General features: G+C 37.6%; 1 protein-coding gene across 1 annotated transcript in view; it reads right to left on the bottom strand.

Annotated features, from left to right (window-relative positions):
* LOC101736840 (chondroitin sulfate synthase 1) overlaps window positions 1–26028 on the bottom strand; it is an 83856-nt gene that overhangs the window by 25978 nt on the left and 31850 nt on the right. The window lies entirely within an intron of this gene.

Below are 26028 nucleotides of genomic sequence, written 5' to 3'. Positions count from 1 at the left end.
ATTTCCACGTAAAAGAACAGGCGGGTAAAATATAGCGTTATGCCAAAGTAACTATAATATACTATATATAATTGTGCCATTAGAAAGAAACAGAGAAATCCACAAAAACCTTAGTCATAGAATTTTGGCGCTCTATAGTGTGAAAGTTAAAACCAAACAGGTGAATTGAAAGTTTGGCAGCCGAGCTAAGATTCAAGGTTATTTTAAAATTTGGCTGACTATCGTGTAAAAATGTGTATTTTGCGTCTTTATAACTTAGCTCTCTGCATTCGTGTCTTCGTTCACAGCTGTTAGTTGAATTACACAAATTTTAATTTCAAGTCAATAAACCTTTGAACTTTAGGTGAAGCTTAATCGGACAACAACATCCTATGGCCCTGAACAAAATTGAGTACGAACAAAAGTGAAAGTAGAAACCCTTGATCCTTTAACCGACGAATAGTATACCACTGAAGCAATGGATACCGTGATAGATACGGAATCGTTATTCAGTAGCTGACTGTCTATCTGGTGTTGAGTTACGCGAACCCGTAGACACCACAACATGGATACACCGGCCCACTTTGTATTGTCAGCTCTCCGTGGTTAAAAGAGGAATGTTGGACACCACTAGTCGTGTGGACTTTCATTACGCCATTAGTATAGTAATCCAAACTCCGTAAATTTGAAAATCTTTTAACGCGGAAGTCAATCTTGAGCCTTCGTTTGTTACACATGTATTTACTTATAAAAATCAATACATGTTGGATCTGTTTCAATCCAAACTCTGGCATTGTTGGGCCAATCAATACGGGTGCAAAATTTTATGATAAACAACAAAACTTCAAAATGTGTTACATCTCTCCTATCGACTGTGTGAAATAATAAAATTCACGTCGAGATAAAACCAAAAACCAGATAAATCCAGCTCATTCATGAATGAAGCTTACCTCATTGTTTATAAAAGTAAAAAAGAGCTAATAACAGTTCATAAGTCCAAACACTTCATCTAAGAATGTAGATGTCTGGGTTTCGTCTAGTACTGAATTGGATGACCTGGGAATTTTGCCAGATAATTTCGTATAATGATTTCGAACGTTAGTAGTTGCTGTTGCTTTTCTTCGTGGTTTTTTTTTGTGATGCTAAAATAAAATTATGGATGTGGATTTTTATTTTATTTTTTGTGCGTTAAAGTGATTTTACTTTGTCAGATGTACAAAGATGTTCTAATAACACTTGTCCTCGTCGCGGCCACTGCAGTCATGACAATCCGGCGTAGACTCCCTCCGGGCGACGAGGTGCTGAAAGCGGTAGTAATGACCGCCTCCCGTGAGCACCTGCGTCGCCCGGATGGTGAGACGTCCTTTGACGCGATTGACACAGTCCGAGAGGACCGGGCAGATCGCCTCGATAGTTCGTCGCCCGTAGAAGGGCTCCGACAAACGATGTGACCGCGACGCGAGCACTGCCCGCTGAGATTGAGACTGAAGATCCAGTCAGAACGGACATCCTGCGAGCCTCGGTCCCGCCTCGCCGTGTTCCAGTAGTAATCTGTTTTCACCCGATTGATGCGTGTTGATTTTGATTGGATTATTTATTAAATCGTTCTAAATGCTCTTGGACAACGACCAGCTTGGTCCTATACCACCCGCCGCGATATACATAAATACATATTAAACCAGACAAACAGTAAACAATCCTGTTCTTCAGACGTACGTTTGTAGGCAGCGGTTTGGCTCTGCCCCTGGCATTGCTGAAGTCCATGGGCGACGGTAACTACTCACCATCAGGTGGGCCGTATGCTCGTCTGCATATAAAGGCAATAAAAAAATTAAAAAAAACGTACATATGTTTGCCGAGACAGGAATCGAAAATACGACTTCACCACCACCAGTATTCCACCACCGAGTCAGTCATTTACACTGATGACGTCACGCTTTTTATTTGGCATGGCACGTCAAGCTAAACCAGCGAAGGTATCTAATCTCCGAAGTACATATATTCTCGAACATCAACAGATAACTTATGACAATAATCTCGTGTAACCAAAAAAAGTTAACTGTTATTTGGTAGAAGTTATTGTTGTTATTACTGTGTAAGCGGAAGAGATTTCAGCCCTTCTGACGATAAACGCTCACCGCCGCTTATCGTTTTAGAATCTTTATGATTCTCGTTCGAAGAAGTGCTCTGTTCATTGGAGGAATCTCTATTCCGGAATCTAAAGAGTATTTACCTTTTATTAGCAATAAAAAAGTAATAATATTAAAGTCGCAATGATGCGTGCCCGATCTCCAATCTCACGACTGAGAATCACCACGATCGAATTCAAATAATTAAATAAAAAACCAAAAAAAAATCCGTTGTCGTAGAATAATTTAGGCAAACTAACGATAGATCAATTAATTATCAGATCTGTGACAGATGACCGATAGGAAAACCGTCTCGATGATGGTTTTTTTTTTAAATGTAAATCTTCTATTTGTTAATTCAATCGTCTTTTTTTTTTGTGATGTTGAGCTGAAATTCGCATACAGTATGTTCAATTCTCGAAACAAAGTGTCTTAATTACCTTCCTTAAATACATATGACAATCCATATTCATTAAATACATCTAGGTAGCTTTTTTTATGATTGAAGTATTACTTATTGGTGGCCCGGAGGCCTTTACAGTTTCACCAGGACAGGTGGGCGAGCAAAGGCTCAGCCAGGAGGGGTGGGATTTGCTAACAGCTACCCGAGCGCCTCTGAAGAAGACCTAACAACTCAAGAGCAGCTGCTTCGCGAATGAATCTACTACCGGATCGGAATTGCGACCCGCTGAGAAGATCCGGCGAGAAGCTCAGCGGGCTGATGCATGGGTTAGGTTGCACGTCGACCTCTTTGTCGAATTCGACGAATACGGTTACCGGGGTCCCTAAGCCTGCTCCTTGTATTAGAGCTGAAGGCATCTAGTGCAAAGGTTATTGGATCTGATGGATCCGTAAGGAAACCGCTATCGCATTCTTATCGCGTAACTATATCTGTACAGCAATTGATATGACCGAATATCTGTATGCTCTGGTCGCTCTCACACGAGCTCTAACCTTCTCCTATTATACACTGATAATATTCTGTTTATGAAAAATACGAGTTACGCGACCCAAGAATCATTTGTGATAGCAGTATACTTTCCTCAATTATTTTCTCATGTCTAGATTCTTCCTAGCATGCCAAACTGGTATTGCTACTTACTACTGGTAATACAAACTCAATGATTGTTCAGATGAATACTCGCAAAAATTACTTTTTAATGGTATTTGGCGTTTGGCGTTGCCTATAACGTAATGTTAGGAATCTAGTAGACTTCTCGTCATATCTATCCTACTATTTGATTCGACTAGGTGGGTATGTCGCAAATGAAGACACGAACGATAGAACAAAGGAACATGCCTGTTAATTTAATTCTAAGAATCTATCGGCGATTGATTTAATTCTATATCAATCGCCGATAAAAATTTATTCCGTTTTCTTTTATTTGCTGCCGCAATAGATATAATGCTGGTACCAACGCCCTGATACCAATTATAACGCAAATTTATTAATTTTTCGCAGGTTTTTATTTATTTATTGCTTAAATGTGTGGACGAGCTCACGGCCCACCTGGTGTTAAGCGGTTAGCGGAGCCCATAGAAATCTATAACGTAAAAACCGCCACCCACCTTGAGACATGAGTTCTAAGGTCTCACTTTCATAGTACAGCGGTTGCCTCGCCCTTCAAACCGAAACACATTACAGCTTCACGGCAGAAATATGGAGGGTGGTGGTACCTACCCTTGAAAACTCTCAAGACGTTCTACCACCAGGTCTGGTTTTTCTAACATTGATGATGTTTCTTCATGCCTACATGGAGTTCTGGAATACTTTGGCCACATTGAAAGAAAGGATAACGGCAGCTCGGAGAAGCTAATGGCAAGGTACACGGAAAAAGACCACGAGGTAGAGGCCCGACACGTTGGGCTGACCAGATCCGCACTACCCTCGACACCGCAGTTCACGATGCTCTACACTCGGCGGCAGATAAAAGCAAATAGCGTGGAATGACCCGGACTAAGCTCTTGTTGCGAGGAAGTGGTCACGACCCTCAGTATTGAGGAAACCGAAGCGAGAAGAAGAACAAGATGTTTCTTTAAAACGGAATTCAGTACGTATTTCCTTAAAAAAATAGTAGCCGTCTGCGGGCTTTGAACACCAGTACAATCACGTCACTCCAGTCCAACACAGTCTTATCCTTTAGGCCAGAAAGACGTATATCAAGTTTCATCACCCACATTATTCCAATTAATTCAATGCAATAGATGCAACTGCCTATTGTATGTTAATAAAATTGCATTATGTTTAATTTCAATTGACATTTTGAAGTCGTGTCTTTTTACATACGAATCAGGTCACAAATCAAAGATATTGTTTATCGGTTTTATCGTTAAACAATAATAGATGTTGTAGTGGATTCCGTTGACGGGTGCAATGGCCGATGCTCCTCCACCTGACATTTATAGGTGTCATTCACCATAGTTTATAGTGATTAAAAAACAAGATACCGCTAATCTATTCAGTTTAATTGAAGAAAGCAGAAGCTTGAGGCCAAAGTATCATTAGATCTAATTCTTATAACTTAGACTCATTATACAGTATTAATTCAATTTGCAAATACAGCTAACGGTACGTCGCGGCTTCGCTCTTACGCATTGCGTACCCTCAAAGCTGTAACGTTGAATGTTCGATTATTCGCAGTAGTATAAACAACTTTAGATCTAGACGATAAGACGTAATTTTCGTTGCTTGTACATTAATATATACGACATTATCGTTGTGTTCCTGTAAACAACTCTGCGACAATACGAGTTTGTTTTGCAACATCGCCAGATCGTATTTTTTGCGTTCATTCGTCAATTTTAATTTGGTTGTCTTTTGTGGTTTGATTGGAAACACATTTCAAACAAAAAAACTTATCACTATTATTTTTTTATTAATAAAACGAATGAATGGCGACCACTATTGGCTTTTTTATGATTGAAGTATTACTGATGACCCGGAGGCCTTTTCAGTTTCATCAGGACAGTTGCGCGAGCAAAGGCTCAGCCAGGAGGGGCGGGATTTGCTAACAGCTGCTCGAACGCCTCCAGAAGAAACCTAACAGCTCAAGAGCAGCTGTTTCGCAAATAAATTTACAACCGAATCGGAATTGCGACCCGCGGAGAAAACCTAGTGAGAAACTTAGTAGGCTGATGCATAGGTTAGGTTGCACGTCGAACTCCTTGCCGAGTTCGACGAGAACGGTTACCGGGATCCCTAAGCCTGCTCCTAGTGTTAGAGCTCAGTTATTAGATCTGATGGATCCGTAAGGACGTGTCTAGGGAGTCGACGGTAACTAGCTCCTGCGTCATCAAGATCTGGGAAGTAGTCAGTGGCAGCAACGATAAGGCGATTGACGATCATGACGACTATTTGCTGTGTGTATGTGTGCTATATATGAGTCGTCTATTATCAAAGGTGGCAATCTGTGCATTGGGACAAAAAAATGTTTTTGATATGTCAATACAGATTGATTTGAATATAATCGTCTCCTTCAAAGAATACGGTTCAAAACCTGCATTAGATAAAGGTTAATAGTTAACCTGTTATTTATCTAAGATGTCGTTCCGAAGAGTTTTGTGACTGCCAATGGAATACAAAGTCAATAATTCGTTTTTCTGATTTACCAATAATTGTCCAAAAGTCAGATTGCCGGCTTTGATAATAGTCGACTCATATGTGAAATTAGCATGCAGTCCCTTACTGCATATTTAGACTATCTTTCCTCCCGCAGTTTCTCCCACTTGAATTACACTTTGGATTGCTATATTCTTCCTTCTTCTCCTCCTTCCTCCCTCTTCCTCTATTTCTTCTGGGGAAGAATGTAGAAAGTTGCTACATTCTTCCCCAGTGGTCAAACTACTTCCATAATTACGTCAAAATTGTTTAAGCAGTTTGCGTAAAACTTAATGGGCCGACAGAGTTACTTCCGTATTTATAATATTGATATGGATTATAATTATCTTCTATTACGTCACAGAAAAATGTTACATTATTATCGATATTTCATAAAGTACATAATAAATTTTAATTTTGTATTCATTGGATTTGTTAACCATAGCTACATTTTATTACGAAACAGCTTTTAAAAATAATAGCCATCCGTGGATTGCGATGAAAGGAAATGTACGCGTGCTTCACATCAGAATCAGGCAGTGCGTCTAATTTACAAAAGGTCGCGGGTTCAAGATAGGGAACTCTTTGATTCCCTTTTAAATATACAGATCACCTGATGGTGAGTGGTTACCGTTGTTCTCTGGCAGCGTGTACTAATGAAGTCGAATATTTTAGAGACTTTAGATGTGATATAGGAAATTAACGGTAGTACTTTGAGAATTAATCGCTCTAACTACGTATCAAGGGAGAGATGATAATTTATGAAAGAGCTTAGCTTTCTAGTTATCTGGACCGGTCGGATTGGCTCTATATATTCTGCAAGCCACCGGTGCAAACGACCCACATAGAAGTAAATACTACTTGCGGCCCGCTCCGGCTTCGCTCGGGTCTTTACAAAAATTCAAAATAAAAAATTATAACACACACACATCAACCCTTATATTTGCGTCAGGTTTCTAAAAATAAATTATAAAGGTACCTTGAATAATTATCATTATTTTAATGAACTTTTATTTTCATTTAAATAATATTTGTTTTATCTATTTTTTTATTATTTTGATATTAATATTTTTCTAATTTTCGTAAAATTATTGTAGTTTTAGTAAGGACCACAATTAAAAAAAAAAAGAATATAGCCTATGTCACTCGGGAATAGTGTAACTTCCAAACCACGGAATAGATAAATAAGGTTGGAATGGTAATGTAGGCGGGGCAAGCGTGCCACAGTTATGATCGAACAAACATAACTCGACCGATTCTTTCATTCACCGCGTTTAGTGCGCTTCGGAATACTTGGGCGAACAGATCTCCGCTTTATAGTGCCGTGTTGTGCAATTATAACTTGTAAAACAAAAAATCAGACCTCAAGTATAGAGCGAGGAGGTATATCTTTCGATCGGTAAGTCGAAATTACCATTTAATTACAATATTATTTGTCTAAAACATAAAAATATACTGAGCATTATGAAATTACAAACATTAACAATATTATTGCAGCAAGTTATAAATAGCATACATTGCGCGATGTGTACTCGCCCAATGAACGCAATGACCAAGTCAGCTTCCAATGTACTACATGCATTGCGTTCTCTACACTTCAATCTTTGAAATTTCGGCCTTTGCCCTGATTGGCCGTGGTGGACGGCGCTAGTTTGTCGATAGTGAGGTGACCATGTGGTGAAATAAAATCATCGACAGAATTCTCGACTATATTTACATTTGACATGGATAATTTTTGCATTATTTTATATTTAATTAATGATACCTAGTATATTCTTAGTGAGACGTATTTTGAGTAAAATAAATATGTATTATTATTATTGAATTATTATCATTGAATTAAAGTGAAGGTATAATATAAAGGGACATGTAGACCTCTCATTTACGGGTATTTACTATATTGTCTAAGACGTATTAAAATCTAAGTAAAATGCCATTTGACTTATGCAGTAAATAAAAAATTTTAGGTTTCCTAAAGAACCTAACGCCAGGGAACAATGGATTGACGTGACAGGTAGAGGAAACTGGAGACAAAGACGAGTACTATTTGCTCTAAACATTTACTGAAAATGATTTTACCATAAAAAAAATCAGAATACACTTAGTTCTGAAAAATTCATTCGCAATTAATAGCAAGCGCCAACTGCTTAACAAATACGTTTTATTCCAGCGACAGTGACTATTTGTAATTAATAAAAGTAAAATAGTTTTTTTTTTCAATATTTATTTCATGTTTCATTTTCTCCATTCATTCATCAGATAATTTATCGATAAAGAATATCGATTTTATCAAGCACTAGCGTGTATGAACATTTTTATTGCCTTTTTGCGTGTGTGTGTGTATGCCTACGGATGTTTTGTGCTAGTTTGCGAACGAATATCTGTCCTGAGATTTATGTGTGGGTGTTTTAGTTGTGTGCGAAATACTTGTAATCACAGTGTGTGTATGTGTAGAAATTAAAATAGTGGGGATGAAGCGGCGACACTGGTTCTAATACAAAATTAGAGCAAAGGCCTTTCCAACCTTATTTATCTATTCCGTGTTCCAAACAGTGTAAGAATTTTTCAAATCGGTTCACTTGTTTCGGAGCCTATTCAATACAAACAAACAAACAAATCTTTCCTCTTTATTCCTCTTTATAATTATATAATATTAAGTATATTAAGTATAGATCTATATTAATACGTGAAGCAAAAACTTTGTATCCCTTTTTGCGAAAATTGCGCGGACGGAGAAGTATGAAATTTCCCATACTTATAGAAAATATAGAGAAGAAGTGTACAATGCAAATTTTTTTTTTAAATTATGCATCAAAGATACATTAAATCAATAAAGAAAACATTACACACACTACATGCCATGTATTTGACGCTCACACGCATGCATACTATTTATTGTCAAACTGTTGTTCTTGACGTCTGTTGTCAAATTGAGAATAGATTAAATATTGTTTGTCTTTGTTAATATTTTTTATAGTGTGGTCTTGGCGAAATTTGTGATTATAGAAGTATAAAATACAATCATAATAGTGTACAAACTTACAATTCCAATTAATTATAGGCGAATTTCGATTACTGCCGGACCTCTAGTTAAGTATAGATGTACAACGTAACCGCTATTTAACAAAAATGTTATTAATTTCCTGTCATTACGTTTGTTTTAGTAAATCCAATAATAATAAAATTCCAAATTAATTTTGGAACCCGCCATTCTTTAAAACGATTCAAAAACATTCAATTCGCTTCTAATTGATCAGTAAACATGCAGGAATGTGAAACAAAAGGATAAGTGTGAGTTAGACAAACTCCGGGGGTTCCGGATGCGCACGATTTTCTTTTATTGCCCTTGTAGGCCGACGAGCATACGGCCCACCTGATGGTGAGTGGTTACCGTCGCCCATGGACGTCAGCAATGCCAGGGGCAGAGCCAAGCCGCTGCTTACCATTTTTTAAGCCACAAGAGCTATCGCACTTTCAGAATTGAAGTGAATTAATCCAAAATTCTTGTTTATTGGTAAACGCCAAAAATGTAATTGAAGAATTATATTTTTTCAGTTTTGATTTGAATACTTTAAGCCTTTAAGCCTTGCTTTAAAGTTTGAGGTATGCTCTTCATTTAAAAGAGACGAAAAGTGTACTTTGTTCTTTTTCAACTAAAATTTAAATTTATAACGAATTATTAAAATAATCCCAGTTTAAGGTGTATTTTATAATTAAGTATAACGATGTAAAATATATTTCGTTGGTGCTATATCGACTGACAGCTTTTTGAAAAACTTTGTGGTTGCCCGGCGAAGTCTCTGCCGCTCCGCCCGCATGCATGCCCCTCCAAGACCCACGAGTAGAGTAAATAGGGATGAGTGCGTTATAAATGTCATTTTTAATAAATAAAAAGGTATTATAAATTTTTTTTTTATTGCCTTTGTAGGCAGACGGGCATACGGCCCACCTGATGGTGAGTGGTTACCGTCGCCCATGGACTTCAGCAATGCCAGGGGCAGAGCCAAGCCGCTGCCTACCGCTTAATACTCTCCACAAGCCTCGTTTGAAGAAGGACATGTCATAGCGCTCAGGAAACACCGTGGAGGGGAGCTCATTCCATAGCCGGATGGTACGTGGCAAAAAAGATCTCTGGAAACGCACTGTGGATGATCGCAGTGGCTCCAGGTAGTATGGACTGAGAGAATACATGTTTATAAATGGTTCAAAGTATAAAACTCATATTACCCATACTGTTTTGGGCAAGAGACACCTTTTCCAAACTAAACTGATACCTCAGGCCCTCGTAGTCAAATTACTTTAAAAATCCTGTCTCTAGTTTTTTTGTCTAATGATAAAAAGTACTACATATACATAGGTTTAAGAAAACTATTAAAGAACATCTGTGCAATAAAGCTTACTATAAAGTCAATGATTATCTAGAAGATTGCACAAAGTGGGAATGAGTTGCTCGCTCCGGGAATTTCAATATTGTAAAATTGTTATGTTATAATTACTTATTGTAATATGAATATTTAAAAAAAAAAATATTTAAAATAAAAATAAATATCTAATATTAAAAAAAAAAAAAAAAAAAAAGTGTGTGTGTCCGCTCCGACGCACGACTGGAGTTTACTGGATATAAAAAATTAAACGAAACAATACGAGAAATAGTTCTATATTACGACAACACGATACACTACAGATTATTAACAAATTAACGAGACACAAAACAAACGACTAACAAATATATGAAAATACAATAATGAGAGAAACGCGCGATCAGTACGAGGCTTTGTGGCGGACTGCCGGCGCAGCAGCCCGGCGTCACCTGCGATAACGCGGCCGCGCGTTGGCTCCTGATTGGCGCGCGCACGCATCACGCAATCAGGAGCCAATCAGGCGCATAACGCATTTCGTGTGACATGCTAGTACGATTTTGGTCCCCATAATTTTCATACCCCGGGCCTATATATGTAAATCGATTCTAAAGGAGTAAACTCCAAAAAAACATGCCCGCTGAGTTTCTTGCCAATTCTTCACAGGACGGAGGCTAGTTCTTGTGAATTGGCGGTAATTCTTTTGACGTTCAATAAGTATGTACTTTCATTTATGTTGAATAAAACTTTTTTGATTTGATTTGATTTGATTTGATTTGACTTCCCAATTCAAAAACTTTGCGATTGCGCTGTTATCGACCACTTTGGGAATCCCTGATTGGCAACAGATCAACGGAAAGTGTCCTGTGGGTATTTATTAGTGACAAAACTCTGCTATATCATTTAGTTGCGTTGATAAAGAGATTTTGATGATTTTTTTTATTGCACTTCCAGGCAGACGAGCAAACCTGATGGTGAGTGGTTACCGTCGCCCATGGACTTGAGCAATGCCGAGGGCAGAGCCAAGCCGCTGTCTACCAACTACCAACTGCCTACTACTATGTACTGATTTCGACTTGAAACTTCGCCCTCAAAAACAGCTCCCAAAAACGAGCTTAAGCATTGGACAGACAAATAACAATGTAATCCTGTTAGGATTACGTTTATTTTCCTTTTGAGGACCGGAACCCTAAAAATGTCCTAATACTAACACCGAATTGATGAGGAAAAAACCCTTTGGTTTATCGCTACATTGAACTTAACAAAAAATTAAGTAACACAATAAATTATTACGGGGAAAGACCACGCAATTAGTTGAAATAAAAATAAAAGAAGAACGCAGTCGTTGATATTGAATTAGATTTTGATCAATCTGCATTCCTATTCGGTCGACTCTAACCCATCATCTGCAAGCGAAGTTAATTATCCCTCCGTAACAAGATGACGCTCTACAAAACTTGCATATCGAGAGAAGAAAGGCTGTTTGGTTTAAGCGACATTTTTGCAACTTTACATGAGAGCCATAAACAATAAAACTTTTGCAGCTATTTGAAAGGGGTAAATTTTATTGAAGTTCAAATAAAAACATTGAACTATTGATACTAATACGAAATAAAACGGGCCTTTAATTACAAAAATAAATGTTGCGTATTACACAATTAAGTAATTAAGCCTTTCACTCCTCGATATGTTCCGTCATGACCCATGCAAGTGTAGTGTTCGTTCACGCGGGCCGCATGCACATAAACTCCCGCAGGTCATCCAATCCTATTTTTGCAGGATAGCCGTCCCAGGATCGTGGTACGTGAGGAATGTCAACTTTCAGAACTTAAATGTAGAACCGATATGTTAATAACTAATAAAAGCGTCAGAACGTTACTTAAAAAATTCAGCGCGACACGATAATCCTCTTATCCTGGCCACCGCTAATTATCGGCGATGGCCGCATATCCGATCCTGAAGACCAAATAAGTAAACCGTTGACGTCGCCCAAAACACGTCAGAACGGATCCTCCTGAACCATTAACGGTGCTTTTAGGTAACACAAGCACCGGTCACCGTCCTCGTCGAACCCGTTGCTTGCGACGAAGGACTCGACGAGCGAATTAACCCAAAGACACAACACACTGAATTTCTCGCCGGATCTTCTCAGTGGGTCGCGTTACCGATCTGATGGTAGATTCTGCGAAGCCCTGCTCTTGCTAGGGCCAGTGTTAGCAACACTCCGGTTTGAGCCCCGTGAGCTCACCTACACGTTAGGGCGAAGCTGATATAGCCCCAAGACTAGCAGCATAGATGGGGAAAAAAGAGCAAAATGCTTCGTATACTCCGAGTTTATACAAATTCGTATTCATTACCTAATATCGGATGCTACCGAATTAGAAGAATACTTTGGAATCTATCTACATTAATCGATATGTGAATTAAATTGCTAAAACATTAACCACAAATCCTTCAAAGCTGCGGCCGTTGACACAGCCGTATTCCATTATCCTATGAATAATAATTAAGTACATAACGGCAAATTTGTCAAGAAGTCATGTTTCATATTATAAACATCGGGCATCTGTTCAAACACGGAACTATGGCTGCCGCACACGGTCAAGCTTGCATGAAACGGGAGTATTGGTCCATTTCTGAAACAGTCCGTTTTTATCAGCTTATACTGCAACTATGTACATAAAGGAAACTGACACGCTGTAACCTCGAATTACACATAAATTGGTTACTACTGCGCTGAAAAAGTGAGAAATATGCAAACGTTAAAGATATCATACTTGAACGCTACATATTTTGTTATGAAGTCGTCGTGGCCTAGAGGATATGACGCCAAGGTTCGAAAAAAGTTTTGAGAACTGGAATGGTAATTTTATGGGATTATAGGGGCTAATTTCCTAGGTAACAAAATGAAAACGTACTTAGATATAGTTGTAATAAGGTCTATTTTAGTTTTTAATTAGTCCATTTGACGACGCTTTTACAAAGGATATTCGGTTGGATACCGACATATTGGAATCCATTTTATTAATGTGTATGTACCGATTAAATCCACAAGTAAAGAAATCTTTAGCCGCGAATATAGAATTGGTCGCATTTTTTTAATCCGCTAATAGTGAAAGCACGAATGAAGGAAGCGTTAATAAAGAGCTTTTACTGTAATAGTAAATATATAGAAATAAATCTGTAGAATAGTAAGTGGAGGAGTGAAAAACTTAATCCGTGAACTTAATCCGCGCATCAACTGCTTTCTAATTGTGTTAAATGGCAAAATAAACTTTAAAATAGTTATTGTTTGTAATTTAATTAAAGTTATTGTTTGTAATACAATGTTTATTGATTCAGACAAGAATCACCCTAACATCGGTATATTTTTTTTATAAATATTAGGTATTTGAAAAAAATTATTCATTCTTAATTCATAATTTACCTTTTCGGTAAAATGCCACTTTGCCTATAAAGTAACAATTAAATACAAAAAAGGTGATGTGTGCGTAATTCGTGGATTCTATCTACCAATCATGTCGACACTGGTGTGTTTTATTCAAACTACGACTGCACCCAGTATCGAGGTGTCCTTGACACGAGGATCGTAGGGAGACCAACGACCGTCATTCGTTTCGCGGAATGGAGATCAACAACCCGCTAAATGAACGTACTGGATACGCTACATTGACGTTCGTTTAGGCCGCGCAAAGGTCACGACAATCACAAATTACAACTGTACACTGAAACAATAAATTATTATATATACATATCGTCTTCTCGCATTAAAACTGTATAATCTAAAAACTTACTAAATTTTACAGGAGAGTCTTTTAAAGGTTTAACATATGATATTTTTAATATTAATCATCTTTACAACATTTATTTCTTAGTTTTTATCAGTTACTTATCTGTCTTTCAAAGTAAGATAAAATTATGTATTAATTTTGTTAATAGTAGTCAAAATATAGGTAAACTAAAAAAAAAACTAAAACTAAACTACGCTCTTTTGACAGTATTTATGAGAAAAATACTGGTGATACCAAATGATACCGCATATTAACTCAATTTGGAATATTTTTGTAAATTGGACACTTTTAATGCGAAAAGACAATATACCTTTTTTTATTGTTTAGATGGGTGGACGTGCTCACGGCCCAGCTGATGTTAATTAGTTATTGGAGCCCATAGACATCTTTTTGTTTTTTTTATTGCCGTATAGGCAGACGAGCGATGCGGCCCACCTGATGGTGAGTGGTTACCGTCGCTGATGGACGTCAGCAATGCCAGGGGCAGAGACAAGCCGCTGCCTACCGTTTAATACTCTCTACAAGCGTCGTTTGAACAACGTAAGCGCCGCATTCTACCTTGAGATATGATATGAGTTCTAAGGTCTCAGTTTTAACAGTACAACGGCTGCCCCACCCTTCTTTTTTATTGCTTAGATGTGTCGACGAGCTCACATCCCACTTGGTGTTAAGTGGTTACTGGAGCCCATAGACATCTACAACGTAAATGCGCCACCCACCTCGAGATATAAGTTCTAAGGTCTCAGTATAGTTACAACGGCTACTCCACCCTTCAAGCCGAAACGCATTACTGCTTCACGGCAGAAATAGGCAGGAAAAGGAAATATTTATTTGGGAACTTGTTTGACAAGATTACTGCCACACTTAGCTGTATGGAGTTGGAACGTTTGCCTACGCTTGCCGCTAGGGGCGCTGTTCCAACTGCATACAAATTTGAGTTAACTTTTACGCTATCGAGAACGTTAAAAAACTCGCACTAAGCACAATGAACACGTCACGAGCACGCTCAAGTCCTTGTACCAATATCTTATCACAATCACGAACGATAGCGACGTAGAATTTTTATTAATCGGAAAATGCCTTTGTCGATATTATCGTGTACAAAATCTATTATCAATTAATCTACGTTAAGATTTGACTTTTTTTACTTTTTATTTGGAGACGAAACAAATCTATATATTAATACAAATTGAATTAAATTACTTAATGATTTTATTCAGAGCAACGATACATCTATACAACAGACCCTACCCTTCATTTATATATTAATACGTGAAGCAAAAACTTTGTATCCCTTTTTACGAAAATTGTGCGGACGGAGGAGTATGAAATTTTCCACACTTATAGAGAATATAGAGAAGAAGTGCACAATCCTAATATTTTTTTAAATAATGCATAAAAGATACATTAAATCAATAAAGAAAACATTACACACACTACATACCATGTATTTGACGCACACACGCATGCATACTATTTATTGTCAAACTTTTGTTCCTGACGTCTGTTGTCAAATTGAGAATAGATTAAATATTGTTCGTCTTTGTTAATATTTTTTATAATGTAGTCTTGGCGAAATTTGTGATTACAGAAGTATAAAATACAATCATAATAGTGTACAAACTTACAATTTCAGTTAATTATAGTCGAATTTCGACTACTGCGGGACCTCTAGTTATATTAATTTTACACAAATCATTGATTAGAAAGGACTAAGACAGAAACAATAAAACATAACTAAAATTTTCAAGTGAAAGTCACTTTAATCTTAGTTTTAATGCTTAATTCGTAATTATGTACACGAACTCCTAAAACAACGAAGAAAAACGAGATTTTCATATCGAGTTTTATAGTATCTATAGACTGCAGTAAATGTATACTCGTGGTACCAGGTGGACCTTGAGCTCACTGAAGCAACTTTTTTTTTTGTTTTAGCGATTACTGGTGGCCCGGTGGCCTTTCCAGTTTCACCAGGAACGTGGGCGTGCAAATGTTCAACCAGGAGGGGTGGGATTTGCTAACAGCTACCCGAGCGTCTCCAAAGGTGACCTAACAACTCAAGAGCAGCTGCTTCGCGAGTGAATCTACTACCGGATCGGAATCGCGACCCGCTGAGAAGGTCCGGCGAGAAACTCTGCGGCTGAAGAGGCAACTACGCAAATACAAAGATTCCAACTAAAAATCATTGTTAGGGTACTTTTCACTAGTGGGCCCTCAAATTCCTTGGGCCCGCGGTCTGCTCCCAACACCTTGCAGATCGTCAAGTCCCACATACCCCACGCGCCAACTAGGCGCGGGGACCTCGAAGGAGGTTCGGCCCCCGGCCCGAAAAAAAAAAGGAGTTTTCACTAATGGCGTCGTCACGTGATCTCGCACCTCCATGCCGACTATATCTGCCGTGCAGCAGAAATGCGTATCGGGAATTTCTTGACCTATTCATTGTTCTAATTCTGCTGAATCTAAATTGAATCTAAGCAACATAATACTAACGAAAAGATTACTGAGGACTGAATTGTATCTTTTTTCATATCTTATCAATTAATTACGCTTTAAGACAAATCGATATTTGTTAGAATCCGGTATATATTTCATCAGTCGGAATTTAAAAAAACGTTAAAATGCCAAAATGGTTTTTTTTTCGTTGGTCTAATCACTAATATGTAGATGACCTGATAAACTACCTCGTGTTGCCAAACTCATAGACTTAAAAACGCGAATAGAGCTACTATTATCGAAGTGATCGAAGTTTCAATACAGAATGAATGAAAAATTTCCCAGCAGAAATCTGTTAGTAGGACATCTTGTAAGCCCGCACGGGTAGGTACCACGACCCAGCCTATATCTGCCGTAAAGCAGTAATGCGTTTCGGTTTGAAGGGTGGAGCAGTCGTTGTACTGTACAAACGGAGACATTCGAAGTCATATCTCAAGATAGGTGGCATTTACGCTGTAGATGTCTACATGCTCCGGTAACAACTTATCATCAGGTGGGCCGTGAACTCGTCCACCCACTTAAGCAATAAAAAATAAGAAGAGATATAAAATAAAAATTAGCAGCTGTGACTTGCATCGTCAACTGCTGTCGTCTTCTTTAGATTAAAGACATACATTAAAATCATGAAATATCCTTCGAGTATTCAAACAATCGCCTGACTCCGTGGTGCAGTAGTTGGCGCGCCCTGATTGACGCGCTGAGGGTCGTGGGTTCGATTCCCACATCAGACAAACATTCGTGTGGTGATTTTTGACGAATTTTTTTCTTCTTTGTTTGTGTGTTTATTATTTATATATATTGTATTATATATAAATAATGTAATGTAAAAATATGTATGTATTATATGTATTTAAACGTATATCATTATGTGCATCTATTATCCATAACATAGAGTCTTCGATCAATAATAGTACTTATTGATCGAAGCATAGAGTACCCTAATTTGTGGTCCGATGACCGTGCGTGATTACTTCCCAGTTATTTATTTAAGTATCAGTGACTTCAATAATAAATATAGGTTTGGCATTCTTATAAGCGCTTTAAGAGACGTAAAGTAATTGGTTAATAACAATATGATTTATGTCGACTTGTAGATTGACGTGTCCTGCCCTGACGTGGTCTGTGCTCAAACGACGAGGGGGATTAAGGACATCCTCTATTCCTGTGTCTTAGATTTGTGAACCTAAATTATAAGCTGACTTTTGTTCTATTGTTCCGGCCAAAGAACAGCGGAGTGGCGTTTTATTTATAGCACATTAACGTTTAGTAGCGATATTAGTTAAGAATAATAAATAAATAAATATTTACTAACAATCACGCCACGTTAACTGGTCCCGTGATAAGTTCGTAAAGAACTTGTGTTACAGGTACCAGATAACGGAAATAAATGTAAGATTTTTATTATGCACATACATATATTTAATATACATCCATAACCCTGGAAAAGACATTTATATTTATCATATAAATATCTTCCCTTGGCGGGATTCGAACCCGCGACCCCCTTGTGTAGTGACCATGTCACTTACCACTACACCAGACGGCCGTTAATATGTATGTCGGCGCAACGTTACTATTTAGAACTAAAAATAGTTAAAATTAACTGTTTCCTTAATATTACGCATGTCAACAACTGTTTGAGACGGTATTCAAGAGCATTCATGACTAAACTACCCCCACTTTCTACTATAAATACGGGTTGACTACTGTCGCACAAAATTCACGTTATTACGGATCCTCCCGATCCATTAACGTTGCTTTTAGGCACCACCAGTCACCGTGCTCATCGAACCCGTCGCTTGCGACGAAGGGCTCGACGAGTGAATTAACCCATAGACACAGCCCACTGGGTTTCTCGTCGGATCTTCTCAGTGGGTCGCGTTTCAGATCGGGTGGTAGATTCTGCGAAGCACTGCTCTTGCTAAGACTAGTGTTAGCAACACTCCTGGTTTGAGCCCCGTGAGCTCACCTACTAGTTAAGGCTACGCTGATATAGCCTCTCAAGGCTCTCAGGTTAGGTAGGAACAAAAAAAAAGTCTAAACTTTTAAAATAGTCTGTGTGATTTTTATTTTTATTGCATGAATTCAATTCAAAGTATCGTTAATTAAAATCATTTTTATTAAAAGGTACGTTATAGGAATTATAGTGAGTTCCCTTCCGATATGTTCGCGACAAACAGCGAACAAATTCGTTGTTGTAAGATAATTGACGAATAAATCTTTGAGAGACACGACTGCGTTCAAACTATTACCGAATAAGAAGAAGTACCATTAATTTGCTAAGCTTAAACGGGACGCATAGCTCTGTGGTCACTGTGGTTTAAAAAGATTTTGTTTTTATAGATTACACTAGCGACCCGCCCTCGCTTCGCTTTGGAAACTGTAATTTATTATTAATTTCTCCACTATTTAATGGATGTTATTATACATATGAACCTTCCTCTTCAATCACTCTATCTATTAAAAAAACCGTATCAAAATCCGTTGCGTAGTTTTAAAGATTTAAGCATACATGGGGATATAGGGACAGAGAAAGCGACTTTGTATTATACTATGTAGTGATTTAAATACATTCATACAATGTGAAACTTTAGGTTGAAATCTAATGAGTTTTTTTTATTGCTTAGATGGGTGGACGAGCTCACGACCCCCTGGTGTTAAGTGGTTACCGGAACCCATAGACATCTACAACGTGAATGCCGTTAAGACATGAGTTGTAAGGTCTCACTTTTAACAGTACAACGGCTGCCCCGCCCTTCAAACCGAAACGCATTACTGCTTCATGGATCTTCAGAAATAGACACGGTGGTATCTACTCGTGCGGACTCACCGGACGTCTTACCACCAGTAATTACGCAAATCTTAATTTTTCGGGTTTGATTTTTATTACACGATGTTATTCCTTCACCGTGGAAGTCAATCGTGAACAATCGTTAAGTACGTATTTCATTAAAAAAATTGGTACCCGCCCGCGGGATTCGAACACCGGTGCATCGCTACATACGCATGCACCGGACATCTTATCCTTTAGGCCACGACGAATTCGAGTCTTCCGCGCAGCATTATATCACAAATTATATAAAGCTTTATGTTCTCGCTAAATTAAATCCTATTAAGCAGTTGTTGTTTTCCGCGTAAAGCACTTTGTAATTATGATAATTATCGAATACCACTAATCTTTAACATCTGTACAAATTCTTATAAATGTAACACAATAGTAAATGGCGCTTAAATGTAATTATTGATTGAATACACGAACATTCTATTAACTTTATCTTGTTCTGGGATTAAAGTACCTAAACGATAAAAATGATGTTTCTTTTCCATTTAAAGTTACATAACTGTATATTTACAATAAATTAAAGGAGACTGACGAACATTTTTTAGAAGGCTTTTTTGGTATTTTGAAACCAATACCAGCAAAATGACTTTTAGGCTTGGAAATAACTTCATACGACGTATATATTTTTAAATTAAATTAATATGACATAACTAATTAGAAGTATGTTCATCCGAGTTTGCGTTTAGGCATCTCATAACATTGCCCACTGAGTTTCTCGCCGGATCTTCTCGGTGGGTCGCGTTTCCGATGCGGTGGTAGATTCTGTGAAACACGGCTCTTGCTAGGATTCGTGTTAGCAACGTCGTCAGGTTTGAGCCCGTGAACTCACCTACTAATTAAATTTACGCTGATATAGCCTCTCAAGGCTCTCAGTTTTTTATTGGCCACAGTCGACAAACGAGCTCGCGGCCTAGCTGATGTTAAGCAGGAACCGGATGACTAACTATCAAATGAAAAACAAAAAAAAACGGGTCATTACTTTTTTTTTAATGAGGAGACCTCACTTTTTAGAAAAATGCAACAGGATTGGGCCAGGAGGCTGTTAATATCTGCCTGGGAATCTCTGAAGGAGGCTAACCAGCTCAATGCCAGCTACTTCGCTAATGCATCTATCATAGCTCGCTAAGAAGATCCAGCAAAAACTCTGCGGGGTTTGCTATTTGGTCATAGTACCTACCCAAAAAGTTAAAGTTTATTTAGCTTTTAAAAAAGCTTCCACTATAAGTGAATCATTATATTAATATTCAAAGACTTCAGTTAACCTTGGAAGAAATAGGGAAATCCTTTTCAGCAATAACATGATAGACTTGTAATTTTTACGTACAAACAGCTTACATTCGATGCTATGCTATATCCTCCGATGCTATATCATAGTGTCCTAAAAACGTAAGGATTTGTTTGTAATTCTTTGACGAATCTAAACGTCACTTAAGCAGGAAATGTCACAAAGGCACAATATTTTGTAGTACTACAGTAGTGGTTAGATAAAATTGATATCTATATAAATTTATTTTGTTATCACCGAAAATGATCATGAAATGTCAAGATTAATCTGTTGAGTTGGCAACACTCAATGACATAACGCATTGTCGATTCTGAATCTAACAAATCGTTGATGAAAATATTCATTAGGAATATCTATTATACGTTTGATTGTGAACACGTCAGAATACTTAACGTATTCAAGATTTTTTATTTTTTTTTATAATTGGGACATGTCATATAATTTGTTACACAGATTAACAGCTCACAGGATCGCCTGAAATTAAGCGATTGTGCCAATGTAAATTGGACCCTATGACGCTTTATACTCGTAATAATTTGGTAATTGAAACTTGCCACCAACACCTGAAGTGATGACCACTCTATCAAGAGTGACGGCAAAAAAGATGAAGAATTTGTTAAACTACATTAGGGCTTACTGGAGAAGAATTCATATTTAAAGCAATAGTTGATCTTTTCCACCTAATTACTTCATTCTTGAAAACGGGAGAGTCCTAATCAACATCGTGTTATTTACCATTGTACTATTTATATATTTATGAAGTCGTCCGGTGCATTATTCGTGTTAAAGCGATGCACGGGTGTTCGAATCTCAGGCGGGTACCAATTTTTCTAATGAAATACGTACTCAACAAATGTTCACGATTAACTTCCACGGTGAAGGAATAAGATCGTGTAATAAAAATCAAACCCGCGAAATTATAATTTGCATAATTGCTGATGGTAGGGCCCTCTAGTGAGTCCGCATAGGTAGATACCACAACCCTGTCTACTTCTGCCGTGAAGCAGTAATGCGTTTTGGTTTGAAGGGTGAGGCCGCCGTTGTAACTATACTTGAGACCTTTAGAACTTATATGTCAAGGTGGGTGGCGCATTTACGTTGTAGAAGTATATGGGCTCCAGTAACCACTTAACATCAGGTGGGCTGTGAGCTCGCCCAACCATCTAAGCAATAAAAATAAAATTATTATTTGCCTACTAGCTCAATGCTCATAAATTTTATGCGATAGAAGGCACTTGTCTGTGCGGACTCACCATACCACCAGGAAAAAGGAGTCAACTTTAATCAGCACAATTTTACCCTTGAATAGTACTTAGTATCGGAACAGTCACAGCGATTGTTACCACTTACTACAGTAGCACCAATATGAAATAAATACCTCCCGCCATAACCAACAAAGTGAATCAATTCATTTGATGGCAATTTTCGGTGAATGTTGCAATGAGTTGAGGACGCTTCAGAAACTGGGTCCCTTATTAGGGGCAATCAGAATGTCGTGCAGATGTCGGACTTAGAGGTGTTACAGTGTGGATACAGAGCACTGTTTTGTTATTTATTTATTTAGTTACTCCAACAAAGTGATCATCAATACAAACAATATATAATATAAATAATAATATAATATATAAATACGTTATGTGTTTATATAATATGTTTAGGTTTACAAATGAACATCGCCACCTTACGTTGAAACATGATGGGTAAGTTTTGCGGCATAATAGGCACATAATGAGCCTATTATGCTGCAAAATAGTCAAACTCTCCAATTTGAGATGTCGACCTCATCTATCAACGGAAGTGGCGGCATTGATTTTGCGATTACTACCCAAACATTGAAATAAAACCGATAATGAAATATAAATTTTATTAGAATAAGTAGGTAACATAGATCCTCATTGTTTTGCCTTACAGTATCTATGTGTCGGCTTTAAGTGTTGAATATCTATTACATAGGACTTGAAACCTCATGTCTCAAGGCGAGGCCATTAACTTTATTCCCGATGTTCGGGATGTCGTCTGCGATTTATTAACAAAATTTAAAAAAATATATTCCTGCTCTAAATAAAGCCAAATTCTCTGTAATCACACAACTTGAAATTTAAAATTGCTGAATTTTTCGGAATGCACATTTTGTGGACAGCGGCTAGGCTCTGCCCCTGGCATTGCTGAAGTCCATGGACGACGGTAACCACTCACCATCAGGCCGTACGCTCGTCTGCCTACAAGGGCAATAAAAAAAAGATACGCAACGTACAGTATATTCACGATTGAACGTCCCTTATCGTTTGATTGGGATGTAGGTCACCGGTGCCCTACGCTCTGACTCTAATTCTGTCTGTAATTATGTCGATTTCTGAGACTAAGGCTTCAGAATATCTAACTATACTGAGACCTTAGAACTTATATCCCAAAGTGGGTGGCGCATTTATGTCGTAGATGTCTATGGGCTCCAGTAACCACTTAACACCAGGTGGGCTGTGAGCTCGTCTACACATCTAAGCAACAAAAAAAATAAAAAAAATAAAAGTAGACTCTGGGAAAGGCGAATCCGAAAAAACTGATAATGAATAAATACATTTCTAAGAAACCTAAAAGACTAAACCATACATTAACAAACAAAAGAAGGCAATACCAGGCAATCCAGGCACTTAGTATAAGAAATCGACATAATTACTTTAGTACGCCGCGTAGGACAGTGGCGACCTACATCACAATCAAGGGGTTAAGAAATACAATGCAAAACCACGCAATTTTAACCAAAATCAGCCTGACTACTGCAAGACAAACGGTTCAAATCGTCGCCTATTTAATTAATAACGTTTATTAAAATCGAATCAAATAGATCAGAGTCAATTAGATATTCTAAAAACGTACATACGGACGCCAAAAAACGAGACAGTGGTTTTGTTATTGTAAATTAGACGAACCGGACCGCCGTTGGCGCCGAAAAAATCGTGCATGATTCATTACTGTGATCCAGTTAAAGGATTCACGGAAGATACACTAAGGCTATTGAATACAGAACCGTACAAAGAGAAGATAAGTGTGGAATGTAACTAGGCGCTTTGACTGCAACGCATCATAATTAAGCGATTTTACTATTTTTACAGTAAATACAAAACAAATTTTTAATACAAGGACACCGGAAATGCTCTATCAATTTTTTTTTATTGCTTAGATGAGTGGACTAGTTCACAGCCCACCTGGTGTTAAGTGCTTACTGGAGCCCATAGACATCTTCAACGTAAATGCGCCACCCATCTTGAGATATGAGTTCTAAGATCTCAGTATAGTTACAACGGCTGCCCCACCCTTCAAACCGTAACGCATTACTGCTTCACGGCAGAAATAGGCAGAGCGGTGGTACCTACCCGCGCGGACTCTCAAGATGTTCTACCACCAGTAAATATTTTAGAAATCATTTTAAAATGTTTTATTTACATAGGTTCATTAATATCTAATTTCATGACATAATATAATGCCTTAAATACAAAAGTTTTGTTTTGTTTACGTTATCAAAGCACATGATCTCTTAAGATCAAGATTACAAGTATTTACAAGACATGTGAGGAACCTCTGAAAATTTAATCATAGCCCACAATTCATTGAAAGTATTTCTTGCATAATACTACACATTGTTAAATACAAGGAGAAATAAAGTGTTTTTTTAAATGTAGCAATCAACATTTAATATAACTGTGCACATTTGTTTTCCAAGTCCTACACATAATTTACTATTCAAATAAAACATTAACCACAAAAATTTCATCCACAAACATTTATTTCTTTGTCAATATTTGTGTCAATGTTTATTGAGGAAAAAATTCCAATAGTTATACTTTATGCAGTTTTGTTGTTTTGAGTGCTAGAACTTGCACTTTTGCTGATGATTGAATTGATTAAATGACCCCTCCGCTCTCGTGATCATTGTCAAGCATCGCAAAACTCTCAGAACTTTAATGATGCGATGTCCACTGGCCCCATACCACGCTCGCTAACGCCATCTTGCAACAGAAGGTGGATATCTAAGTCAGTCTATATAATTTAAAGGTTATCCTATCATTTAATCTGGAAATATGACTCCGCAGCAGATGCTCTCAAGGTAAAACTTTGGTAGTGAATAAAAATCTATACTTGCAATACGTGAAACAAAAACTTTGTACCCCTTTGTACAAGTATGAATTTTCCCACACTTATAGAGAATATAGAGAAGTAGTGTTTATTGGTCAAATTGAAAATAGATTAATATTGTTTGTCTTTAATATTATTTGTCTTTAGTGTAGTCTTGGATAAATCTGTGATTAGAAGTGTAATATTTTTTGACAATAGAACCATAATAATGTTCAAACTTATAATTTCAATTAATTATAGTCGAATTTCAATTACTGAGCGTCAGCTTGTCATGTTTAATAGTACTAAGTGGGACTAATGGGAAAGTAGAATAGTATTAGTTTGAAGCATTAGCATATACTGGTGATAGGACGTCTTGTGAGTCCGCACGGGTAGGTACCACCACCCTGCCTATTTCTGCCGTGAAGCAGTAATGCGTTTCGGTTTGAAGGGCGGGGCAGCCCTAGTTAAAAGTGAGATCTTAGAACTCATGTCTCAAGGTGGGTGGCGGCATTTACGTTGTAGGTTTCTCTGGGCTCCGGTAACCACTTAACATCAGGTGGGCCGTGAGCTCGTCCACCATTTAAGCAATAAAAATATATATATATATCTACATAATGTTTTGGCGTCGAGCCTAATTCTGAATCGAATAACTTCCTCAAATTACGGTCCGAAAAGGAGTAGTAACTTGATACTTGTCCAGTTTCAATATTCCTAACTCCACGTCCGCAACTCAACTACACTCTGTGACTACACTGCACAGTAATACCACAACAGTAAATAAATAAATCTTCGCTTTAAATGGACGCTAAAGTTAAAATAGCGGTCAGTGCAACTTCGACCGGCAATTCAGTCTTATAACGCCAAGTCACTAGCACAGGCCGTTGACCTCTGGCTATAAATTCAAATATATTCATATTTTTATGCGTACGAAAAACGAAAGTATAGGAAATACGAGTATTATGTAATATTCGAGTTAAGGATGCGTTTTATGATTGAAACACGTTTTGCCGCGAAAATATATCGTTTCGCTTTCAATAGTACAAATACAATCGAGAACTCAACTTCACGTCTCATATAGGCTTAGGTAACTACATAATTGTTAATTGTCTATGGAGAATATTGGAGAACAAAGAAAAAAATGGCTACCGACGAACCATCACACTTCTGTTGTAGATATTGAATAGCATTGATAATGGATACACACACCCTCGACATAATTACAAGAAGCAAATAAACTTGCGACCATCTCTGACCATCTGCATCCTATTCCAAACGATGTTTTAGTTTTATTTCGACAACTACGAGCTGTGAACTGCGTTGATGTGGTTTTTTGTTGTTGAGAAATTTAGTTGTAACATTCATCATAATTTTTTTTATTTTATTGTTTAGATGGGTGGACGAACTCACAGTCCACCTGGTGTTAAGTGGTTACTGGAGCCC

The sequence above is a fragment of the Bombyx mori genome, chromosome 21, assembly GCF_030269925.1.
Source record: "Bombyx mori chromosome 21, ASM3026992v2".
Lineage (NCBI taxonomy): Eukaryota > Metazoa > Arthropoda > Insecta > Lepidoptera > Bombycidae > Bombyx > Bombyx mori.
Note: the sequence above shows the minus strand (reverse complement) of the source record. Positions and strands in the feature narration are given on the sequence as shown.